The following is an 11,069-nucleotide window of genomic DNA, read 5'->3' on the forward strand; positions in this document are numbered from 1 at the left end:
CAATAAACAAACAGCACACACAGTATATGATCCACCTGCAGACATCTTTGAGCATGAAATACATGCAGAGATTCAGGCCTATCTTTCAGAATGTGTATTTTTGTGGAGATGAAACTGGGAAAAAGACAAGTGACTATAAAGACTGTTTTGACACCTCAAGATACTCCCTGCGGCTATCACACACACACACACACACACACACACACACACACACACACACACACACACACACACACACACACACACAAAGTGGGAATGAAACAGATATTTCTCTTCACTCCACCATGATTGCTCAGGCTCGCCTGTCTCATTTCATCCCTCTCATTCTGTCCCAGATTGTTTCTCCTCTAAGACACAGATTGAAATACAGCATGGCAAGAGAAACCCTGTTCATTGTTTCAGAGGTGCACAATGTGTGTGTGCTGCAACTCCGACCTGTCCCACGATCTGGCTAGATTTTAAGTGAACCCAGCATGTCATCTGTTTTGTAGGATTAGTACCAGTAGTAGTAGTAGTAGTTGTTATGGTTAAATGCCCTATGGACTGCTTGGTCATCCATGATTTAGATTCACCTAAAAATATCTCAAAACGCCTTTTAAATTGGCATAACAATAAAGCCGACCGACGTTAGTGAAAGTGTTTTTGTGTGTGATGTCTCTACAGCTATTGTATGGATTGTGATGGTTGTTTTTAGGACAACCTTATAATAATAAATTTCAGTAGCCCATAAATGCATGAACTAGTTTTTAGCATCTCTCTGTGACAGGATGTTTCTAATTTTAGAGGTATTGTCCAAATGCAAGAAAGCAGTGCTACACGTTTGTTTAATATGTGCATTGAAGGACATATCCTGGTCATAAACGACTCCAAGATTCCCCACAGTATTACTGAGGGCCAAAGTAATGTCATCCAGAGTAAGCATTGGGTTACACACCATGGTTCTAAGACTTTTAGGCCTGAGTACAATAACCTCAGTTTTATCTGAATTTAGAAGCAGAAAATTAGAGGTTAACAAGTCTTTATGTCTTTAAGAAATTCTTGCAGTTTAACTAATTGATGTGTGTTATCTGGCTTAATGGTTAGATAAAGCTGGGTATCATCTGCATAGCAGTGAAAATGTATACTATGCCTTCTATTGATACTGCCTAAGGGAAGCATGTATAGCGTAAATAGAATTGGTCCCGGCACAGAACCCTGTGGAATGCCATAATTAACCGTAGCGTGTCATAAGTCTGTTAAATACCTTCAATTTCTACAGCATGCTCTAATGTCTTTAATAAACTGTTATGGTCAACAGTACTGAGTGCTGTGCTGAGGTCAAGCAGGACAAGCACATAGATGAGTCCACAGCCAGGGGCCATAAGAAGATCATTTGTAACCTTCACTAAAGCTGTTTCTGAACTGTGATGTGCTCTGAATTCCAGCTGAAACTCTTCAAATAAACCATCCCTCTTCTGACTCTCTTAAGACTTTTTGAGATTAAAGGAAATTTGGAGATTGACCTATAATTACCTAAAACAACTGGGTCAAGTGATGTTTTTCTAAGTAATGGATCACTGGAATGGAATACTGACACGTTTAAAGACCTGTGGTATGCAGCCCATTAATTTGATAGATTGATCATATTTAAGACTGCAGCATTCAAAAATCCCATACCAATCTGAAACAAAATCTGCCATTGAAACTGCAAACAAACAGAGCACTATAATACAATACAATGTTTTTTGAGGGTACACTCCCCAGACCTCAAGTCAGATTTGGCCCCTATCCACGCAGTGACTACTGCCTTATACGCATCAGCCTTTATAATTGATAGAAAGCGAAAGCTGAATATAACAGGTCAGCAATTTAGTACATTTCCAGTGTTGTTTGGATTGTTTTTGAACCCAAATGAGGATTTGTCCTTCATGAAAATGATAACTCACCAGAACTTCATGGGGCCCTGAGGATTATCAGCACAGATTTAGGACAGTGTTTAAACGTGATGTATTGTTCATATTGAGGTCATTGCAAAGGGTGTGGTGGAGGTTAAGAGACATGTGCTCTTCAGAATGGACCACACTGATTATCATCAGGTATTTCTGTGTTTGTTTTATGTTCCATTTCAAACAATAGTTTGTTATGTAATGATCTCTTACTCTCCAGGCTTCTTTCACCTGACTCTGGTTTTCCTTTTTTCCTGCTTTTTTCCTTAGCTATCATTTCTTCCCTCTCTGCTCCCCTTCCTTATCCCTTCTCATTCTTCTTTTCTCCTTCCACATATCACTTTACGGATGGTGTCCCACCCCAAGGTACAAGGTGTCTCTGTTTTTCTCTCTCACACACACACACTGGTGTTATATAACTGTGGTGACCTTTCGTTTACTCGAGCAGGGCCCTTTTAAACCTACAAATACCAATTTAACAATTGAAGCTATATTGTGGGAGGTTTTGACCACAGGTGGAGTTTTAATGCTCTTGTTGCAGTAATAATGGAGCAATGGGCCAAAGAAGAAGACAATAAGTTGATTAAAACTGCACAATGTAGATATTTTTGCAAGAGTGTATATATACACTCAACAAAAATATAAACGCAACACCTTTGTTACTGCTCCCATTCCCCATGGGATGGACGTAGAGACCTAAAATTCATCCCAGATACACAATATAACCATCCCTCCCAAACAGTGGTCACAAATCAGTCCAAATGTGTGGTAGTGGGCACATCTGCTATATTGAGATAATCCATCCCACCTCACAGGTGTGCCACATCAGGATGCTGATCTGACATCATGAGTAGTGCACAGCTGTACCTCAGACTGCCCACAACAAAAGGCCACCCTGGAATGTGCAGTTTTGTCTCACAGCAAAATGCCACAGATGCCACAAGCAATGAGGGAGCATGCAATTGGCATGCTGACAGCAGGAATGTCAACCAGATCTGTCGCCCGTGCATTGAATGTTCATTTCTCAACCATAAGCCGTCTCCACAGGCGTTTCAGAGAATATGGCAGCACATCCAACCGGCCTCACAACCGCAGACCTCGTGCAACCACACCAGCCCAGGACCTCCACATCCAGCAGGTTCACCTCCAAGATCGTCTGAGACCAGCCACCCAGACAGCTGCTGGAACAATTGGTTTGCACAACCAAACAATTTCTGCACAAACTGTCAGAAACCATCTCAGGGACGCTCAACTGCATGCCCGTCGTCCTCATCGGGGTCTTGACCTGACTCCAGCTCGTCGCCGTAACAGACTTGTGTGGGCAAATGCTCACATTCGATGGCGTCTGGCACGTTGGAGAGGTGTGCGCTTCACGGATGAATCATGGTTCACATTGTTCAGGGCAGATGGCAGCTGAGAATGTCCCAGTTCTTGCATGGCCAGCATACTCACCGGACATGTCACCCATTGAGCATGTTCGGGATGTGCTTGACCGGCGTATACGACAGCTTGTACCAGTTCCCACGAATATCCAACAACCTCGCACAGCCATTGAAGTGGAGTGGACCAACATTCCACAGGCCACAATTGACAATCTGATAGACTCCATGCGACGATGTGTTGCACTGCATGAGGCAAATGGTGGTCACACCAGATACTGACCGGTTCTGGGTCCCCAGACCCCCAATAGCGCAAAAAACTGCACATTCCAGGGTGGCCTTTTGTTGTGGGCAGTCTGAGGTACACCTGTGCACTACTCATGATGTCAGATCAGCATCCTGATGTGGCACACCTGTGAGGTGGGATGGATTATCTCAATATGGCAGATGTGCCCACTACCACACATTTGGACTGATTTGTGACCACTGTTTGGGAGGGATGGTTATATTGTGTATCTGGAATGAATTTTAGGTCTCTACGTCCATCCCATGGGGAATGGGAGCAGTAACAAAGGTGTTGCGTTTATATTTTTGTTGAGTGTGTATATATATATATATATATATATATATATATATATATATATATATATATATATATATATATGTATACAGTGGGGCAAAAAAGTATTTAGTCAGCCACCGATTGTGCAAGTTCCCCCACTTAAAATGATGACAGAGGTCAGTAATTTGCACCAGAGGTACACTTCAACTGTGAGAGACAGAATGTGAAAAAAAAAAAATCCATGAATCCACATGGTAGGATTTGTAAAGAATTCATTCGTAAATTAGGGTGGAAAATAAGTATTTGGTCACCTCAAACAAGGAAAATCTCTGGCTCTCACAGACCTGTAACGTCTTCTGTAAGAAGCTTTTCTGTCCCCCACTCGTTACCTGTATGAATGGCACCTGTTTGAACCCATCATCTGTATAAAAGACACCTGTCCACAGCCTCAAACAGTCAGACTCCAAACTCCGCCATGGCCAAGACCAAAGAGCTTTCGAAGGACACCAGGAAAAGTATTGTAGACCTGCACCAGACTGGGAAGAGTGAATCTACAATAGGCAAGCAGCTTGGTGTGAAAAAAATCAACTGTGGGAGCAATCATCAGAAAATGGAAGACATACAAGACCACTGATAATCTCCCTCGATCTGGGGCTCCACGCAAGATCTCATCCCGTGGGGTCAAAATGATCATGAGAACGGTGAGCAAAGATCCCAGAACCACACGGGGGGACCTGGTGAATGACCCGCAGAGAGCTGGGACCAAAGTAACAAAGGTCACCATCAGTAACACACTACAACGGCAGGGAATCAAATCCCGCAGTGCCAGACGTGTTCCGCTGCTGAAGCCAGTGCATGTCCAGGCCCGTCTGAAGTTTGCCAGAGAGCACATGGATGATACAGCAGAGGATTGGGAGAATGTCATGTGGTCAGATGAAACCAAAGTAGAACTTTTTGGTATAAACTCAACTCGTCGTGTTTGGAGGAAGAAGAATACTGAGTCTCATCCCAAGAACACCATACCTACTGTGAAGCATGGGGGTGGAAACATCATGCTATGGGGCTGTTTTTCTGCCAAGGGGACAGGACGACTGATCCGTGTTAAGGACAGAATGAATGGGGCCATGTATCGTGAGATTTTGAGCCAAAACCTCCTTCCATCAGTGAGAACTTTGAAGATGAAACGAGGCTGGGTCTTCCAACATGACAATGATCCAAAACACACCGCCCGGGCAACAAAGGAGTGGCTCCGTAAGAAGCATTTGAAAGTCCTGGAGTGGCCTAGCCAGTCTCCAGACCTCAACCCCATAGAAAATCTGTGGCGGGAGTTGAAAGTCTGTGTTGCTCGGCGACAGCCCCAAAACATCACTGCTCTCGAGAAGATCTGCATGGAGGAATGGGCCAAAATACCAGCTACTGTGTGTGCAAACCTGGTAAAGACCTATAGTAAACGTTTGACCTCTGTTATTGCCAACAAAGGTTATGTTACAAAGTATTGAGTTGTATTTTTGTTATTGACCAAATACTTATTTTCCACCCTGATTTACGAATAAATTCTTTACAAATCCTACCATGTGGATTCATGGATTTTTTTTTCACATTCTGTCTCTCACAGTTGAAGTGTACCTCTGGTGCAAATTACTGACCTCTGTCATCATTTTAAGTGGGGGAACTTGCACAATCGGTGGCTGACTAAATACTTTTTTGCCCCACTGTATATATCACTATATAGGGGTTTAATGACATGTTCTTCCTTTTTTCTCCAATACATGAATCTTACAAATGTAGCTATTGTTAACTTTTGAAATTATACAGACAGAACATACATTATTCCATGCAGTGCAGTCCAAAAGGAAATCAACTATTTCCAAAGTTTTTGCTCTCTTTGTGCTGGTTAGTTCTTTCCTCTCCCATCAGTCATCTCAAGACTACTTAGATTTGTCTTTTGACCCTTGTGAGGACACTGGCCCCTAGGCTAGAAACCACTGGTCTAAAATATAAATGACTTTATATAAAGTAGCTCTTTCTCCAACCTCTGCAACAGTAAAATTATGCTAGAGGCTAGACACTACAGGCAAAACTTTTTTTTCTTCCCCATGCACTGGTAAACATGGGCTTACTTTGCTTCTATAAAAATGTGCACATTTTTATTTTAGGTGGGGGAACTTGCACAATCGGTGGCTGACTAAATACTTTTTTGCCCCACTGTATATGGGCGGTCTTCATCCGTCTTCATTTTTCAAGCTCAGGTCCTCTTACCTTCACCCTCCACATCTTCTTGAGCTTTTGTCTCAGCCCTTGGTATCTGTTCCTGTCATTTGATATAGCTACATCTATCGCTACAGCCATCTTCCTCTGCTTGTCCACCACTGCTATGTCCGGTTGGTTGGCCATCACTAGTTTGTCTGTATGTATCTGGAAGTCCCACAGGATCTTGGCTCGGTCATTCTTGGACCATGCTGGAGGGCATGTCCCATTTTGATATAATCTCCTGATTGACTCTGGCAATGAAAAAGAAAAAGAAAAGAAAAGAAAAGAAAAAACAACAACATTTTGTATAATTCTAGCAAATTTGAACGTATGACCACCTTTATTCTTCAGCAAAGCCTGAACTCTCTGAGTCAGCTTTGGTACAAAAATACCGTTTTATGTGTGTCATATTGTATGTCATAAAGATTTAATTAAAGAAATGTGAAGAAACGATACACGTTTGTGACGGGCTGGTAGTAACAAAGTGCCTAAAGATATAATTTGAAATGGTTCTTTGCTAAGTTGTCTGATATTTTAGGCACAACAACGGTTCTTCCCTTGAGTTAGATAACTCAACACTTGAGTTAGATAACAAAACTTTGAAAGACCTTCAGATAGAACGATTGCTCAAACCACTTAAAAAAATTATTAAAAAAATTCCTATTGAAAGCAGAAACAGTAAACAGTTGCCCTGCTTTGGCCCTCTTGATAGAATAATCTGTCTCTTTACCTGTTAAATGGTCTTGTTTTTACCAGACAACTTTGCCTACCATGAATGTATATTGTGTGTTTTTCAGACCTTTTCAGTAAAATACAGCCATCTGCCTGATGAAAGTGCTTAAACCAAAGCATTGGGCTCTAATTTTTCTATTTTGTGCCGACATGTCTCGTCTGCCCTCTGTCCACCAGCCTTTGATTCTGAAATCGATTTCAGTGCTCATCTTTGAAGGATGTCTCAATTCCTAAAGTACATTTCCACCAGAGATGAGCAAGAAGAGAGGATGTTTGCCTGTTGAACTATCCATTGCAGGACTGTTTTTGGCTCCTGTGAAAGAGAAGCAAACAGCTTGACCCATTATGTGACTTTGTGCTTTTTAAAAAAATCCTTATTTCCTCTGTCTAAAACAAGCTGAAAACAAGATAAGCTGCAGGGAATGAGAGAGTCAATCTCCTGATTGACTCTGGCAATGAAAAAGACAAAGAAAAGAAAAGAAAAAACAACAGCAGATGGGTGGAGGTTTTGTGTTCACAACCAGAGCTCTGTGTCTGAGATGACCTGGTATGAGATGACCATATTGGGGATATCTCCTCTCACTGGTGTCCTAGTGACCTAAGAGTAGAAAAAAAAAAGGCTGACACTGAACCTTTAGAGCAGCCTGAAGCCCGTGGTTTTGCCTCACAAGGATTCCTTGTATATACATTGACATCATTATTTACTTAAACTTTGGCCATATTTAATATTAGCAACCACTGTAGCAACCACAGTATAATTATGACAGATAATAAGAAAAAAGAAGATCACCTCTGATAATCAATTACAAATCTAAATCACTGTTATCTCAAATCACTGCTAATCTCTTAGCAGTGACTTAAATATTTCTAAACTGCAGCTTATGGATGTAAACAATCATTATATTAGCAAAGTCTGAAAAACTCGCTTTGATCAGCAGATTTGAGACATCTTTTTTGGATACAACGTGTTCACTTCACCTGGAAACAGCAGAGTGAGAGACAAATAAAGTTTAACATTTCATTTAATATTAATATATTCAAAGTAGGTGAATAATCTTACTTTTAAGGTATACATTTACATGTGATTAAAGTTTAAGTTGGTCTAACAGCAACACATCTCAGTACAAACTTAAAAGAAACTCAAAGCCTGCTTAAATGCACATGCTTCCCTATTGGCTGTCTATCTGCTAACGTATGTGACAGGCAGCTTGTGATTGGCTGTTTCTATAACGATGCAGGTATGACTCATGTTCTATTCTGAGTCAGAGTTGAAGAGGGGTCCTGACCTTTCATCTCCTTGGTGACCGTTATGATGTCACCACACCTCCTTGCTGTCATCATCCTCTTCTGGCTCCCTCTGTCTCTGTCACTAATCCACACAGGTCGGTTGGCATCACAGGCGAGGAGAGCAGTGACATAAAAGCTCAAAGGCAGAGGACATTCAGTTTATCTCTGCGTGAGTAAATGATGTGCCCACTCTCCACCACACAGTCACTACCAGGCAATTACTATTAACCCTGCCTCTGCTGACCCTGATAACAGGCCTGAGCGCATTCATTCATGGCCAGTAGACACGAGAGGCTGTCCACTGCTGATCTTCATTAATATCCAGTCATACTTTTTTATCACTGACTTTCTTATCCAAGTCTGTTGATGTTAAACTACAGTGTCAGAGCTGGTAGAGAAAATACTGAGGGAAAATATATTTGGTACATAAACAAACAAATTAAATAAATTGTGCACCTGAACTTTTGCCCTTTGCCAGGAGGGATAGGTTCCATCCCCCCATCACGATAAACTGCATAAGCAGTTAAGAATATGGATGGAGGAAAATAATACAGGAAAACATGGAAACAACAGGTACAAACAGGGAAAATAAATCATAACAAATGTATGTTAACACAAAGGCAACCTCAACAAGAAATGCAGTGGAGGAGTGGTTCATAGTTTTGCCTCACTGCCAGAAATTCCTGGGTTCAAATCCACCGTCTGACCATTTTCTCTATGTGGGGTTTGCACTGTGGGGTTGTTTTGATTTGTGATTATAAGTGGGCCACATGTGTTAATGCGACAGATCAGTGACACATCCGGGGTGTGCCCAGCCTGTTGCCCTATGGCAGCTGGAATCTGCTCCAGCGCCACAGAATTGGATAAGCAGAAGAAAATGAATGATTGGAGTTAATGCCTACAAAATTATTTTAGTGCACATAATGGCCTGATAATTTATCTGTTGAGATGATTATTATTTCTAATTTTGGCACTTTCTGTGCTCCGTACCCACTGACCAATATGTCACAATCTATGCCCAACTAGTGCCACAAGTAATGTATTGAGAGATGAGAGTTGAGCATATCAGTCGTTTGGACTCACAACACTTAAAAATTAAAAAATGCGCTCCTCCTTAGTTTACAAGAAAAATCAGTTTGTCCCAACAATCCTTCTGTCATCTTGATCAGTAACAATGACAGAAATATAAACAGGTAATCACAGAATTATCATTAACTGAATATCTTTTCACTGTAAACAGCATAACACTGAGGGTTTATGAGAAAAAAATCTAATTATAACTTTAAAGCTAAGATCGGTAATTCTCTGAAGATGTTGATCTCTGTGTTTATATATAAAGCGTTTGGGGTTCTGTGGCTGCTTGTTGGTGGCAACTGGGTGGAGCAGTTGATGGTCACGGAGTGGACAGAGCGGAGTGATGGAGAGCAAGCACATATCCAATTTTCCATTATGTCTGTACGAATAGCCGGAGATAGATTGGTGAGTATGAGCAGTGAAGTCTGTAAGAAGCCCAGTATTTTTCCTCCCTGTTGGAGTCTGACTTATTTTCTGTCTCTCACAGTCTTGCTTTGCACCGTCTGCCTTTTTTAGATGTCTCTCGCTGATCATAAAGTTCAGAAGTTCAGACAAAAGGGGAGATGCATAGGAAAAAGCAGAGACATGGTCGAGTAATGCCAAGACTGTAATGAAAGCCAGCCTCATTCTTCACACACTGTTACATCATCCACACACTCCAACAACAAAGCCAAGTCAAAGTGTTTCTCACACACTGATGAACTCTGCTGACTAGAAGGATTCCAGTGTTGATGAATAAATTATAAATGAAAACATTAAAGCACAAAAATGACCTTGTAAAAATAAATATGTGATTTTCAGTCTTCCATGGCAAAGATATTGGCATTATATTCTGCTATACTAGTCTTTCTCTTTTCAGGGAAGTTTTTTCCACAAGATTTTACAATTTACTGACAAAAAAACCCTGTAAAGGGATTGAGGTCAGGTCTTTGTGGGGGTCACTCAACTCCTTCCACACCAAAGTGGGTGGTTAAATATGTATTGTTTGTGCATGATGTCTGCACCAAACCAAATGATTGTACCGCCCCCTGCTGGTGGGTGGAACATATTTAAAAAACCAACAACATGTTTTTTGTGAATAGAAAATAAATGCAAACGCTTGCGTTTGCACCTAGTAAACATACATACCAGACTAATAACATTAACATATTGTATTTGTGTTTTCAGTCATCCTACATCATTCCAGGGTATCTAAAGTTCAATCTGATTATCTCTAGAGCCACTCCTAATGCCTATAACCACTGGGACCACTTTGGACTTTACCTTCCACATCTGCTCCAGTTGGTACTTCTCTATTATCTCATGCTCCTTCTTCCCGATGTTGCTGATAGATTGCCACATCTATCACAGTTGTGGTCTTCTGCTCCTTGTCAACCATCACTGTGTCTGGTTGGTTGACCAGTAGCCGGTTCTCTTTTTTTAACTGGAAGTCCCACAGGACTTTAGCCCGTTGTTCTCAACTACCTTTGGGGGTGTCTCCCATCAGGATTTGGGGACTTCTGGTCCATATGGGGCAGACATGATCCTGTACACTATCCCAGCCACTTGGTGTGTCAGTGTTCATGGTTCTTACATTCTGCTACTTTATGCAGGATAGTCTTCAGGGCACCTTTGCACAGTCTGCAGCTTGGGTCCTGGTAGATTTCTGACTCGATGGATCTTTCTTCTGAGGCCTGTTCTTGTGCTGCCATGATCAGAGCCTCTCTGCTGTACTTTAAGCCACTGGTACCTACTTCCTTAATCTGCCAATGGTACATCCCATGCAGGGCTTGGTCATCTATGACAATTCCTCCTCCTTTACTTCATCACCATCTGTCTTCAGCTGCCTCGGGCTTTCTTGGAGTAGCTCATCTCAGGTGG

This window comes from Maylandia zebra, linkage group LG23 (genome assembly GCF_041146795.1).
Source record: "Maylandia zebra isolate NMK-2024a linkage group LG23, Mzebra_GT3a, whole genome shotgun sequence".
Lineage (NCBI taxonomy): Eukaryota > Metazoa > Chordata > Actinopteri > Cichliformes > Cichlidae > Maylandia > Maylandia zebra.